This window comes from Hibiscus syriacus, unplaced genomic scaffold, assembly GCF_006381635.1.
Source record: "Hibiscus syriacus cultivar Baekdansim isolate YM2019G1 unplaced genomic scaffold, ASM638163v2 tig00110514_pilon, whole genome shotgun sequence".
Classification (NCBI taxonomy): domain Eukaryota; kingdom Viridiplantae; phylum Streptophyta; class Magnoliopsida; order Malvales; family Malvaceae; genus Hibiscus; species Hibiscus syriacus.
In genome coordinates, this window is record NW_024062768.1 from 799,016 (window position 1) to 814,047 (window position 15,032).

General features: G+C 34.8%; 1 long non-coding RNA gene across 1 annotated transcript; it reads left to right on the forward strand.

Annotated features, from left to right (window-relative positions):
* The first annotated feature begins 12,315 nt into the window (after window positions 1-12,315).
* LOC120130131 lies at window positions 12,316-13,831 on the forward strand. Its single transcript, XR_005516804.1, has 3 exons — window positions 12,316-12,327; window positions 12,989-13,042; window positions 13,789-13,831. It is a non-coding gene; the product is annotated as an uncharacterized LOC120130131 (long non-coding RNA).
* Window positions 13,832-15,032: the final 1,201 nt, after the last annotated feature.

Consider the following 15,032-nt stretch of genomic DNA (forward strand, 5'->3'; position numbering starts at 1 on the left):
GCCATGGGGGTGCTTACTGATAACTTCCTAAAAATGCTACTTTTAAGACCTTTTTTGTCTTAAGTTATTGTTTGTTTAAGGGTCTATATAGGTCATTTTAGATGTATGTAGCTACATATAATTGCATTTGTGGTGGTTGTGTTATTTTATTTTATTAAGGTGTTGTATGAGGAGGAAGATGTGGTTTTTAGTGATGTGCAGGAAACAACAAACAAAAAGGGCGAGATGTGAAGGAATGCCATGACATCACACATTGTTGAAGCAGATTGAAATGCCTTGGCATTTTTGGCACAAAAAAGGACAAAAAGATATTTTCACAAAAGGACATTTGTCAAAGCACATGTCTGCTGCTTGTAACCGCCTGAAAGGGTCCACTACCACCTGTTAGATAAACTTCACGCCCAAGGAATGAATATGAGGGTATGATGGGTATTTTGAGTGAAAAATTCCCAGGAATACCCTTAGATATTTTTTATTATAAAAGGAGACCACACAAGTGAGAGAAAAAGGATGTGACCAAGCTAGAAAAAATCATCATCTTCTCTACCGTTTTTCTTCCTCCATTTTTCTGGGTGTTCCTCCATTTGTGAAGCTCGAGGGTGTGGCGAGCTAGGCGTCCGAGAGGAGCTAGTGAGCTAAGGAGGTTCCTGGTGGCAGAGGGGAGCCCCGACAATGCACATCGAAGGCTTTTTCCTCCATCCCTTTGTTATTTTCTTTCATTTATTTTAGTTGGGTTTTTGGAACGAATGATTTTCATGTTTTATTTCATGGAATATTCGAGCCCTAACCTTATTTGGTGTGGTTGATTTTATGGATGTTTGATTTCGTTTTAATGGTAGATTATAGTTTATCTTTTGCATTTACTTGTTCTGCTTTTGAATCCTTTATCTTATAAGTTTGTAGGACGTATGAGAGTGTCCATTACTTAGATGAAGGCTAGGTGTTCAAGAGAAAATTAGTCATTAATGCTTGGAGTATTCGAGATAAACACAAGTAAGATCCACATAAGCAATGGGGTGTAGTAATTTACTTAAGCTTAAACCTGGCATAGTAGTACTATATCCTAATCCCTTAGTGCTTGAGAGAGACTAAGATAGGATTTCAACAACTAAGAGGGGTAATTTTTATCAATAGTGTAGGCTGCCATAGTTGAAACCGAGAAGAGATGTCGTGGCAGTCTATTCTATTAGGTTCCTTTGACTAGAGATAGTGGGAGCACTTTTAGCAAACCCCGTCGAGGAAGTGAAGCTTAGATAGATTAAATCTGCTAGAGAGATAAGTTTTTGCATCCTTAAATCATTACCTATCACTCATTCCTGAAGTAGTTTCTCGTGTGAGGATTATCAAGTTATTTTATTTATTTGCTATCTTTACCGTTTTCCTTTTCCATGAATTTTCTTGTTGTTACTCATTCACATTACTATCCTTCTACCATATATACACATTTCATTTTCCTTGGCATAATAATGTGTGAATACCATTAGCTATACTTAATTACTTTAGAGTAGTGCATATACTTTACTCAAGTTCCTTCCAATCCATGTGGAGATGATACCCTCTCATCACTATATTACTTATTCGATTGTGTATACTTTCATATTAATTGCGTATAATTTTATAGTACTCACAACACGCAACTAGTTTTTGGTACCGTTACTGGGGATTGGCAATTGACGATGTTGAGTTTAGTTTTTGCACCATTTTATTTTTTCTCTTTGTACATATTTACTTGTTTTTTTTGTTTACCTTTTTCAAGTGTTACATTGTCACATGACCCATAAAAAACCCAAAAACCATTATTTAGTATTGAACCTGAGGCTAATGTTATTTAAAATCAGGTGAAGGATCATGCAGTTCTAAATATCAAGATAATTTCAAATACTGGGAATGCTACTCAACAAAAAACCATTAGAGATCACTTAGCTCCCACCTTGGACGACCTAAAACGTACTATTGTAGTTCCCAAGATTCAGGAAACCCAATTCGAGCTAAAATTGGTTATGTTCGACATGTTGGATTTGATTGGACAATTTGGTGGTACTTCTCATGAGGATGCAAGGCAACATGTTCGAGCATTTTTGGAGGTATGTGACTCCTTTCAACAACAAGGTGTGCATGAAGATATGTTGAAATTGAAGTTATTTCCATATTCTTTGAAAGATTACACTAGGGCATGGCTCAATGGATTACCTTCTGGCTCGATAAGGTCTTGTAATGACTTGTGCAAATTTTTTTGCTACGACATAATCCACCCAATATTAACAACTATCTTAGGAATGACATAACATCTTTTCATCAAGTTAATGACAAGTCATTGTACGAGTGTTGGGACTGCTACAAAGAATTGCTTCGAAAATGTACCAACCGTGGATTCCATGACTAGACTTATGTCGTGATGTTCTACAATAGAGCCAATGCACCCACGAGGATGATGCTAGATGCCTCGACAAATGGCACTTTGCTTGAAAAATCATCGGAAGAGGGTTTTGACATTCTTGATCGAATTATTAACCATGATTACTAATTTCCTTCTTCAAGGTTTAGAACTAGAAGGAAGCATTTGGGACATTCAAGTTAGAAGCTGAAGATTCAGTGTCGGCTCAACTCTCTACCATCACCAATATGTTGAAGAATTTGTAACATTCTAATGAGATTAAAGAAATAAAGGTTACTTCCTCAACATGTTTGTTATGCCATGGTAATCACCATGAATGTGAATGTCTGTCATCTCGCTCAACAGCAATGTACACCATATCCCGTATACCTTCTGTATACGAGGTACGGATGTCACATCACTACTATTTTTGTTCCTTAATCGAAAACCCATAATTTTTTTATTTTGTTTTATAAAACATTTAATTCACTTAAATTAAAACATACAATAACTTAAATAGAATAACAAAAAGAGATGTTCTAACACCCTACCATTTTACAATAGTTTAATCCAGTACTATTCAGAGCGTTTTTACTAAACCCTATTACATGCCAACTAATATAGATCAAAAGTAGACATGTATGTCATACGGTTACTGATGAGGCGACTCTAGCTTGGATGTCTAATGATCTCCTTTATCAGCTTAACCTACGTGTGAAATAAGCATACGTTAAGTATTACTTAGTGGGGCAAAAACTAACCATATAATAAAATCCATAAATATATCATTATCCCTTATTGATCGAATACCAATTCGTTATTTCCATTCATTATCATTTCTTTATAATGCATATGTAGTGCCCATACTTCATTCATAAACAAATTATGAATTCCGTGCTTTGCACACATAGTGCCGAAACAGTTATTTATCCACATAGGATGAATTCCGTGAAATACACAATTAGTGCCGAAATGGTTATTAATCCAATCCAATGCTTCTAATCTCTTATTTACCTCTTTGACAAGTCAAATTTATCAACAAATATCCATAAACACTCCTATTTTAACATATAACTCAAAAACCCTTTTTCTTCAAACTCTAATATCTCATCCATAACTTAGTTTTAATCCTATTAAATCATTCCTTAAACTTCTAGCATACTCAAAGCTTCAATAACCAATAAAAAATGAAAGAATAAACTAACCATTTGAAATCTTACGTTTGAGCTATGGGGATAGTTTTTCCACAACAATAAGAAGAATAAGATAGAGATATAACTTTTCTCTCATTTTTCTCATTTTCTATTTTAAATACCTTATTAAAATAATTATTAACTTTATTTTCCCTTTAAAAGACTAAAAAACCCTCTCTATTCATCTATGATTGCAATCTAGTTAAAATCACTATTTCAATCATTTACCCATCTTTTATCATTTAATTGAATAAATCATCCCAATCTTTAAATCTTTTCAATGAAGTCCTTATTTAAAAATTTGGGCATTACAATTCTCCCCCTTAATAAAATTCATCCTCGAATTTAAAGAAGTATCTGAACTGAAGAGATGTGGAAACTACTTTTTCATATCCTTTTCTCTCTCCCAGGTAACCTCTTCCATCTTATGATTCTGCCAAAACACTTTAACAAACGAAATCCTTTTGTTACGTAATTACTTGGTTTCCTTAGCCAAGATCCGTACTGGTTCTTCCTCGTATGTCAAATCTGGTCGGTTTTCTATTTCTTCAGGAGTGATAACATACGAGGGATCTGACCTGTACCTCCTAAGCATCGATACGTGAAAAACATTGTGGATCTTGTCCATCTCCGGAGGCAAAGCTAATTGATAAGCTACAATTCCAACCCTTTTTAATATTTCTTATGGCTTAATGAACCTCGGACTCATCTTTCCTTTTCGCCCAAATCGTAATACCTTTTTCCAAGGCGATACTTTCAAAAATACTTTGTCTCCCACATATATTCTATTTATTTTCTTTTCAAATCTGCATATGACTTCTAGCGATCTGAGGCTATCTTTAGATGGCTCTGGATAATTTTCTCTTTATCATCCATATCTTTCATCAAATCCAGCCTGACCAGGTCTTGATATTTCAATTCAAACAATTTAATGGTGTTATGCATTTTTTCCCATACAAAACTTCATACGGGGCTATCTTAATACTGGATTGATAACTATTATTATAAGCAAATTCTGCTAAAGGCAATACTTATTCCATGATCCTTTAAATTTAATCACACATGCCCTTAACATTTCTTCCAATATCGGAATAGTTTATTCTGATTGCCCATCTGTTTGCAGATAAAAAGCTTTACTGAAGTTTAATTGAGTACCCAATGACTCATGTAAAGACTTTTAGAAACTTGAAGTAAACCTTGGGTCTCGATCAGACACTATCGATATCGATACTCCATGTACTCTCACTATTTCTTTTATATACATACGTGCATCTAAAGCCCTTAATGCTGCAAAAGTCTTTCAATTGAGTGCATCTGCTACCATTAGCCTTTCCCGGATGATAGTCAATGACCAAATCATAATCCTTTAGGAGCTCAATCCATCTTCTCTATCTTAAGTCAGCTCTCTCTGAGTCAATAAATACTTTAGACTTTTATGGTCCGTGTAAACATGGCAACGCTCACCGTACAAATAATGGCGCCAAATTTTCAAAGCAATCACTAAAACTGCCAATTCCAAATCATGTGTCTTTTCGCAAAAAAATTAGTTAGCGGCAGAGCTAACATTGAAATATTCTTCACAAATCATCTATAATAACCAACAAGACCCAAGAAACTCCAAACTTCAGCAACATTCTTTGGGGGTTGCCAATCCAATATGGCTTGAATCTTTTTGGGATGTACTCTATGCCTTGTCCAGGGACTATATGACAAGGAAACAATCTTAGCTAACCAAAATTCGTATTTGGACAGCTTCGCATACAACTTTTTTCACGAAGTATCCGAAGCACCACCCAAAGATGAGCATTATGTTCCTCCATTGACTTGGAATATACCAAGATATCATCTATAAACACTACCACAAACTGATCCAAGTACGATTGGAATACTCTGTTCATTAAATCCATAAATGTTGCAGGAGTATTTGTTAATCCAAACGACACTACTACAAATTCATAGTGTCCGTACAGAGTCCGAAACGCCGTCTTGTAAATATCCTCATTTTCAATCCTTAACTGATGGTACCCGACCACAGATCTATCTTAGAGAACACCGCTGTGCCTTTCAACTGATCAAACAAGTCATCAATCCTCGGAAGAGGATATCATTACCTTGTTTAATTGACGATAGTCAATACATAACCGCATAGACCCGTCCTTCTTTTTCACAAATAATACAAGCACTCCCAAAGGAGAAACACTGGGTAGGATAAATTCTTTATCAAGAAGCTTATGCAACTATGCTTTTAGTTCCCTTAAATCCGTTGGAGCCATTCTATACAGAGCCATAGAAATAGGTTCAGTACCCGAGTAAACCTCAAATCTAAATTCTACCTCACGATCTGGAGTTAAACCCGATAACTCTTCAGGAAAACCTTTGGAAACTCCCTAACTGTGGGAATATCTTTCAATCTCAATTCTGACACTCGAGTGTCTATTACAATGGCTAGAAAAACAACGCATCCTTTTGACATCATTTTCTTTGTCGTCTTAGCTGATATAACATTGGAGGGTGATTTCGCTTTATCACCAATCACTATAATCTCGGAGCCTTCTGCGTTCTTTAAGAATAGTCATTTCATGTGACAATCTACCAATCAATGATGTGGAGACAACCAATCCATGCCCAAAATGATTTTGAACTCATCAAAGGGTAACTCCATCAAGTTTGCCAAGAACACTACCCCTTGAATTTTAATTGGACATTTTTACACACCCTAGTCACACTTGCACTTTGACCCATATAATTTATTGCTATAATTTCACTAGCAATTGGTTCTAAAGGAATTCCTCTATTTCTAATCAGCTTAGTACTAATGTATGAATGTGAAGAACCTGGGTCGACTAGAACAAAAATAGGCTTATCAAAAAGGTAAAATGTACCTGTTATGATATCCACGTCATCACAATCATCATTTGTCTTTATATTATAAACTCGGGCCACTCTCTGAGTCTCTTATCTTTGATCAGCCTCAGATTGAGCGCCTGATCTTCCACTTCCTCTGCTTCTACTAGGTGCTACAACTGACTCTCAGATTGCACTGATCTATCCCCAGATATTTGTGGACAACTCCTACCATAATGACTCGTTCCTCCACAAATAAAGCAAGTGCCAGAGAGCACTCTACATATTCCCCGGTGAAATTTACCAATGTCTAACATAGGTTACCTTTTTCTCCAACAACTCTACCTGAGCTCGCAGCAAAAGAATGAGACTGTTTAGAATTCTATGCAGTTGCCCCAGTATATGCTCTATCAGTATATCAAGAACCTGTTCCCTTGCCTCTCTTAGCATAATATGTAGATAAAGACATACCAATCCTCTTTCCCGTCTGCATACTTTACTCTGCAGTAAGAGTCTTCTATTGAGCTCTTTCAATCGCCTTCGCTCTATTTATCACTTCTTGAAGATTGGATAAATTTAATGCCACCATCATCTCTTTTAGCTTAGGCCTCAAACCCTCAATGAATCAATATCGACGAGCTTTATCATTAGGAACAACCTCTGTAGCATAACGGTTGAGCTTATTATATTAAGCCTCATATTCATACACTACTCGATCACCTTGCTTCAAGCTAAGAAACTTCAACAACATCGATCTCATGAATTACTCCCCGATATACTTGTTTTTGAACTCCTCTTAAAAGAACTGCCAGTTCAATTACTCCCGATCCTTTGAGTAACGATACAGCTCTGCCCAGCTTTTCATGATCAGAGCACTACAAACTTTCCAACATCATCATCACATCGTTCAACCATAAGTCCGCGTCTATAGGACCTTCACCTTCTTTTCCCCTAAACTCAGGAGCTCCCAAACTTCTTAACTCATTTGGAATTAGCATTCACGATACTGGAAGAGCAGGGAGAGACAGAGGAGGTTGGAACTTTGTCAAAATAGTGTCGAGAGCTTGCATAAAAGCTCCAAACTCCGGAACAGACACACCCTGAGGTGCTGGTGCACTGGCATTCTCAGAAGGAATCGGATGTTTGTTATTTTCTTCATAGCTTTCACTATCTGATCTATCTTTACTCTCTTGTCCAGTCGCTCTTCTCGAATTCGTCGAATCCGACATCTATTATAACATACATAAAGATAATACTTAAGTTAGTAAGGAGGGATATCTTATCATATTTATTGTATACCCTATCAGTAACCTTGACATCTTAGTGGCATGTACTCTATTTTTACACTAAAAATTATACTTAATTCGGCTGAGAATCAGCTAAACCTATGGATCTGATACCAATAAATGTAACATCCTTATACTTTTCGTATACGAGGTACATATGTCACATCACTACTATTTTTGTTCCTCAATCGAAACCCATAAAATATTTTTGTTTCATTTTATAAAACATTGAATTCACTTAAATTAAAACATATATTAACTTAAATAGAATAACAAAAAGAGATGTTCTAACACCCCACCATTTTACAACAGTTTAATCAAGTACTATTCAGAGCATTTTTACTAAACCCTATTACATGCCAACTAAAATAGATCAAAAGTAGACAGGTATGTCATACAGTTACTAATGAGGCGACTCTGGCTTGGAAGTCCAATGATCTCCTTACTCAGCTTGTATTCAACCTACGCGTGAAATAAATACACATTAAGTATTACTTAGTGAGGCAAAAACTAATCATATAATGAAATCCATAAATATATCATTATACCTTATTGATGAATACCAATTCTTTATTTCCATTCATTATCATTCATTTATAATGTACCTGTAGTGCCCATATGTCGTTAATAAACAAATTATGAATTTCGTGCTTTGCACACATAGTGCCAAAATGGTTATTCATCCACATATGATGAATTCCGTGAAATGAACACTTAGTCTGATGCAATTATTAATCAAATCCAATGCTTCTAATCTCTTATTTACCTCTTTGACAAGTCAAATTTACCAGCAAACATCCATAAACACTCATATTTTAACATATCACTCAAAAACCCATTTTCTTCAATCTCTAATATCTCATCCATAACTTAGTTTTAATCCCATTAAATCCTTCCTTAAGCTTTTAGCATACTCAAAGCTTCAATAACCAATAAAAAATGAAAGAATAAACTAACCATTTGAAATCTTACCTTTGAGCTACGGGGAGAGTTTTTCCACAAAAATAAGAAGAACAAGATAGAGATGTAGCTTTTCTCTCATTTTCCCCTTTTATATTTTAAATACATTATTAAAATAATTATTAACTTTATTTTCCCTTTAAAGGACTAAAATGCCATCTCTATTCATCTATGATTGCAATATAGTTAAAAGCACTATTTCAATCATTTACTCATCTTTTATCATTTAATCGAATAAATCCTCAATCTTTAAATCTTTTCAATAAAGTCCTTATTTTTAAATTTGGGCATTACAAGCAACATATAGATGAGCCCCCGCCTTTCAAACGATTATGCCATGGCATATTTTTAATAAGGGGACATCATCTTCACTTAATACAAGTTCTCTAAGGCCACTGTGCAAGAATTTATGGCAACTACAAAGGCTCTATTATAAGAACATGACACATCTATTAAGAGTAAAGAATAATTATTACAAAGTTAAGGGTCATGGTTGCAAAGTCATAAATTGTCCTTGAGAGCTTTGGAAATGCAAGTGGGTCAAATTGCCACGACATTACAAGAATACCAACCAGACAAATTGCAGTGATACTAAAGTCACTAAGGCTAAAGGCAAGGAGCAATTTAGTACATTCAACTTAGGGAGTGGCATCTAGATCTACAAAGATGCTAAGTTTTGGGGGGGAAACACTCGAAGAACCCAACAATAAGATTATGCATGAAAATCTCTATTGCAAGAGGACTCACCCTCGCTAGAGAACAAAGCTGAAGGTTAAATGAGTAAACCCAATGATGGAAGGAAAAATAATGCCACGACAAAAGAAAAACCCCCACTAGTAGGAGTTGATGACCAAAGGGAAGCTGCAAAATTCGACCATGACAATTTTTCTGGCACTGATGATTACTTGAAGTTCAATGAAGAATACAAAGATGAGCTTAAGGATATTCCAAAGACTACAAGAAAATATACTTTAATGACACACGAACGATGACACACGCTAATTATGACTTGCAAAAATGTGTCATAAAAAAAGTCATGTTTCTTAAAATCTGGACGATTTTGACTTACAATAATGTGCCATATTTAATAGTCATAATCCAAAAAATTTACAAAAACACGGAGCACACTTTTAATTGTGTGTCATCTGTAAAAGTCATCTTTTAATTTTTTCCCTATAATTTTCATCCTTTTCGCTTCTTCCCCTCGATCATCAGTTCACACTAAACCTATGTTTCCCTTTTTCTCTTTGCATTCATGTTACCAAGAAACACAATATTGAGAGATCAGATGGAGAATGCTTCTTCCCCAAACCCTACCCTCTAAAATCCAAACGAGGGCATCCAAAATCATATAAGGAGAACTGATACAGGGGGTAAGAAAGACAATGGTTAGAAGAGCCCAATGGTTGTAGGAGCGGAAAAAGTTGAACAAAATCCTTTTTTGTTTCATTTTTGTAAAGCTAAAAGATTATTATTGTTCCATTAAGAATAAATGTCCAAATATCCAGAGAGGAGGTTTCATTCCATCATGGACAAGCTCTTCCACTCCAGGTTTTCTTTTTTGTATTTGTTTTTAAGTTGTAACCACTGATTTGTTAGATGAAACTTGAAATTTCAATTAAATCTCATTTCTATTGCTATTTTTTGTATATAAAATGTATTTGTATTTGTATTTGTAATTATAATTAATGGGTAGTCCATCACCACCGGGAACGGGAATGGGGAGACAAGAACAATTATTAGGAGCGAAGAAACGGCAAATTCCAACGTATTCTTTAGCAGCGGAAGAGAATCAACATGGCTTAGCTGCGAGTGAATCTCAACTTTGCAGACCATGGGATAGAGGAGATATGCTCAGGAGATTATCAACTTTTAAATCCATGACTTGGTTTGCTAAGCCCAAGGTTTCTATTATATCTTCTCTATATTCTTACCTTACCCTTTCCTATGTTTTTTGGGTTTTTTTTTAATTCAAAGAGATGATAATGCTTTTCATTCTTTTTAGGTAGTAAATGCTGTTAATTGTGCTATGAGAGGTTGGGTCAATGTGGATATGGACATTCTGGCCTGTGAATCATGCAGAGCACGTCTTCTGTTTTCGACCCACCTTCTTGGACACAACAGTAAGGCATGTTATGTATCTAATATTGCTTAATTTTGGCCAGATAGTTTGAAAATTCTGGTATTTGTAGGCTAAATTAGATATCATTTTTTATGTTCTTTAGTTGAGAATGTGGCCTCGGTGTTTAGCTTAAAGTTGGACAGTGGACACAAATTGACTTGCCCTTAGATTGATAATGTATCTGATGAAAGACTGGATGAATTTCCTCCCACTGTGCCTGCTCATTTGGTTGATAAATTTTGGGTGAGATTGAACTCACTCTTTCAACTTATGGCTCTTCCAGTAATTTCGTCTTTAGCCATTGAATTTATGAGAAGTCCTCAACTCGAAGAATTTCTCAAATAACCCCTAATGGTGGATTATCTAAAAAAGAATACTGAATTTTCTCAAATAGAATGTATAGAAGATGGATCTGCTGTGGATTCTGCTAACTTGTACTATCAGGTATGAAACTTGTTTCTCATTGTAGTTTGCAATTGCAAGCACATTAGGGTTGAAATTTTTTGCTAGTCTTAGCTTCATAGGAACATGTACACTTAAACATGCATGTTCCTTTCTGAAACTTCCTTCTACTGCATTTTCATATCATTCCACCTGCTTTGGTAAAAAAGAGTGATAATAATCCAATGGTTTCTCCAATTTATGACTTTACAAGTTTAACATTTTCTGCATTGATTATTGTGGTTTTATCATTTATGCATTCCTGAGTTCTTGTTGGTGTTGAAGATTTATTAATTTGGAAAATTTTTAGGTTCAAAAGCTTATAAGTCTTTGTGGCTGGGAACCATGTCCACTACCATACGTTGTTAACTTCAAGGATGGTCAGAATCAGTTTGTCAAATATGCCAAACTTTAAGTTCACTCCAGGGAGTTGATTATGGACTAAATTTGTGTCTCAACTTCCATGCAGCTGATGAAAATGAAAATTTGGAGACAAATAAAAACTCTGGGAATTCTTTTAGATTGTAGTATGATCCTAAATATGTTATTTGTGCAAGAGATGATAATTTTAAAAACGTCACACCATTGGAAGGAACCAACGTTATTGCAACGAAAATTTCTCCTTGTGCTGGTATAGATGATTCTAATATGGGGGTTCAAATAGAGAGGTCTCAGAATGTAGTCCAAGATTCTTGCCAAAGTAATAACTTACTTGAAAAGGTAGACAATGATAGATCTTGCGATATAGCAGTAAAAAGCAGTAAAAGATTTTGATACCACACATTGGAGAGTCTTCTATCATGATCCAAGGTGCTAATGTTTCTCCTAGAAATGAAGGAACTAAGGATAATGATTCATCAGTTATGATTATATTCGAAAAGTGCCATCCAGAATAACTTGTAGAAACAAAGAAGGTTTGTGATGAAGAAGTTTGTTTATCTAATCAAAACTCTACTTGTGTTGCCTATTGCTTGGAATCTTGTGTAAATGTTGATGGCACATGCAAAATGACCTCAAGAGAAGACAAAACTTGTGCCAATAGTGAGCAAGGGGTGATTACTGAAGTCCAGACTGCTCAAACCAATAAGGTCTTAACCTGTCCCAAAGGTAAGCATTAATGCATTATTATTTGTAATCAATAAGATTAATTCTCAGTATTATTGTAAACGTTCTCTAATAAAATGTAAGTTCCACTATGAATATACCTTTTGTTCCTAATATTTTATGTGTTGTTAATTAGTTCCCTTTGTTTGGGGCTCTGCTACTATGCTTTTAACTGATATATGAATTTCTTGTTTTTACCTTTATGATATCCTTTGTGTATTATATTTTTCATGAATATAGAATCACAAGCCTATTTCAAAGTTAAATTACTATTAATGGTCTATTCCCGAGGACATTTAACTTATATGTGACTTCTGTGGTTGCCAGCTGATTTGTATGTAATGTAGTAATCTAATTTGCTAAATCAGTGCGATTAAGTAATTCATGCTTCCATACTTTATGCATTATTGTCCGTCTTTCCCACCTTAGAGGGATTGTAATTGGAGTTCTATGTGCCAATGTGGGTATTTGAGTTGTACTATATTTCCCGTTTAGAAGTTATGAATTAAGCATGCTGATAAACATCTCAAGTATCAAATCCGATGTTCTTTTCTTGAGGTAGAGTTAATTGAATTATTTTGATTCTTAGTTTTGACATAATTAGATTGCTTAGTGTTGTACTATTCTTGTTCCTTATCACTTCATTTTCAGTTTTCTTTTGCAGATATACAATGAGCAAATAACATATTTATTGGATCCAAATCAAAGAAACATGCAGGTAGAATGGATTATTATTTAACTTTTCAGTTTCCAAATCAATGTTGTTTTGTAACTTTTCTATATATTGGTAATTGCTGATGAAACTTAGATGGTGTTTTATTGGTTTTATGGCTTAATTAGGTAAATTCAGAGAAACATTGTGGATTATGCTATAATCCTTCTGATATAAAAAAGCTGATTTTTGGCTTTTTGCTGGACTGTACATGGATGCTTAAGTTGTCTCGATCTAACCTAGATATCAAGATATGTGCGTTATTTGTTAGAGATGGGATTTATCTAAATTCACTTAGACCAGGAAAGTTTAGTTGAATTCCCTCATTTGTTTGGTTGATTAAGGATGTTCAGAGTTTAGACCCACTATTGTACTCCTTATAATCATTGGAATCTATAACTAATTTTGGTAAATGGATATCAATCACCTTTTCCTCTGAGCGAAATAGAATTCAGTAGCACGTTTGTTGCAAGTTTGAATGAAAATCATCATTATAACCGAGAAGGATGGGTGAATTACCCATATGTAAATAGAAGTATCCCCTTAAATAACAGTGTAACTGTGAGAAATGAAAAGTAAAGCTTTTAAAGCTTAAGATACCTTTACCACAAGTTTACTTGGTTTTTCGTTCTTTTCATATTACTTAGTGATGAGTGATTTTACAAATGTTTGGACTACTTTATGTTCTCACCTGAAGATAGTTGATGCTGATTAATATATGCAAATTATTAATTCCTATATGTCATCAGCAGTTGGTTCAAATAAGGAGTGGAAACCAAAGGTGATCAGCTCTAATTTTGGGAAGGGAACAACTGGTGCATATGATGTTCCTACTAGTTCAGTTGAAGCCAATGCTCATTTGAAGCCTGTTTCAAGAGTTATCGACTATGAAGAAGAAACTTCAAAATTGCAGAAGAAGTTAGAGGAGTTGCATCTCCCACAACGTCGACATGTTTAATATTCACAAAGACTGAGTATCTTATGTGGAAAACTTTATTATTCCGTGATATTTTGTATCGACATATGATTACAATATTTTTGATAACTTAATGTTAATATATTGTATGTAAATGGATTCATTATATATAATATGATATATATATTTAGTATTATGAGGCATTAAATTTGATTTAGTTTGATTATTTGTCAATCTACAATATATATATATATAAAATTTACGACATACAATCATGACACACGAATATGTGTCATCTTTTCTAATGGCATGTGCTTCAATGACATGCAATGTAAGTCATAAATGCGTGTCATAAATTTATGACACACAAATGTGTGTCGTCTTCATTTATGACGGGGGCTTCAATGACGCGCAATCAACGCCATAAATGTGTGTCATAAATGCGTGTCATAAATGCACATCATAAATTCATGACGCACAATTGTGTGTCATCTGAGATTCATGTCGGTGGCTTCAATGAAAAGCATTTGTGTGTCATCCGCACCCATAGATGACGCACAATGCGCATCATTAAAGGGGTTTTTTTCTAGTAGTGAAAGGAGATGATTCAATCTAGCTTACTCATAGTTAGGCCAGATACGAAATTTGAACCATTGGATTTCATTGAATTTACTCATCCTAAACCCCAAGTACCTGTCCATTTTTCTAGGCTAGAAATTGTGAAAGAACTAAGTAATAAATTGGAGATTAAGAAAAAATTCACTGACGAGAAATTATTATTTTCCACAGCATTGACGTGGTATGTTGACATTATCAATTTTCTCGTTAGTGGTGTTTTACTTTCGTACTTAAATAGCCAGGGTAAGAACAGGTTGATGCATGATATTCGCTACTGTCACTGGGATGACCCCTACTTTAAAGACTTTGCTTCCAAGCAATTAAAAGATGTCACATAAAAGGGAAATGAAAAGGGATCGTATTCCATTACCAGTTAGAGAGAACACTCAAGATGAGAGAGGACTACTGCAAAGGTCCTACAAATTGGATTATATTGGCTTACACTGAAGGTGGCGTTGTTAT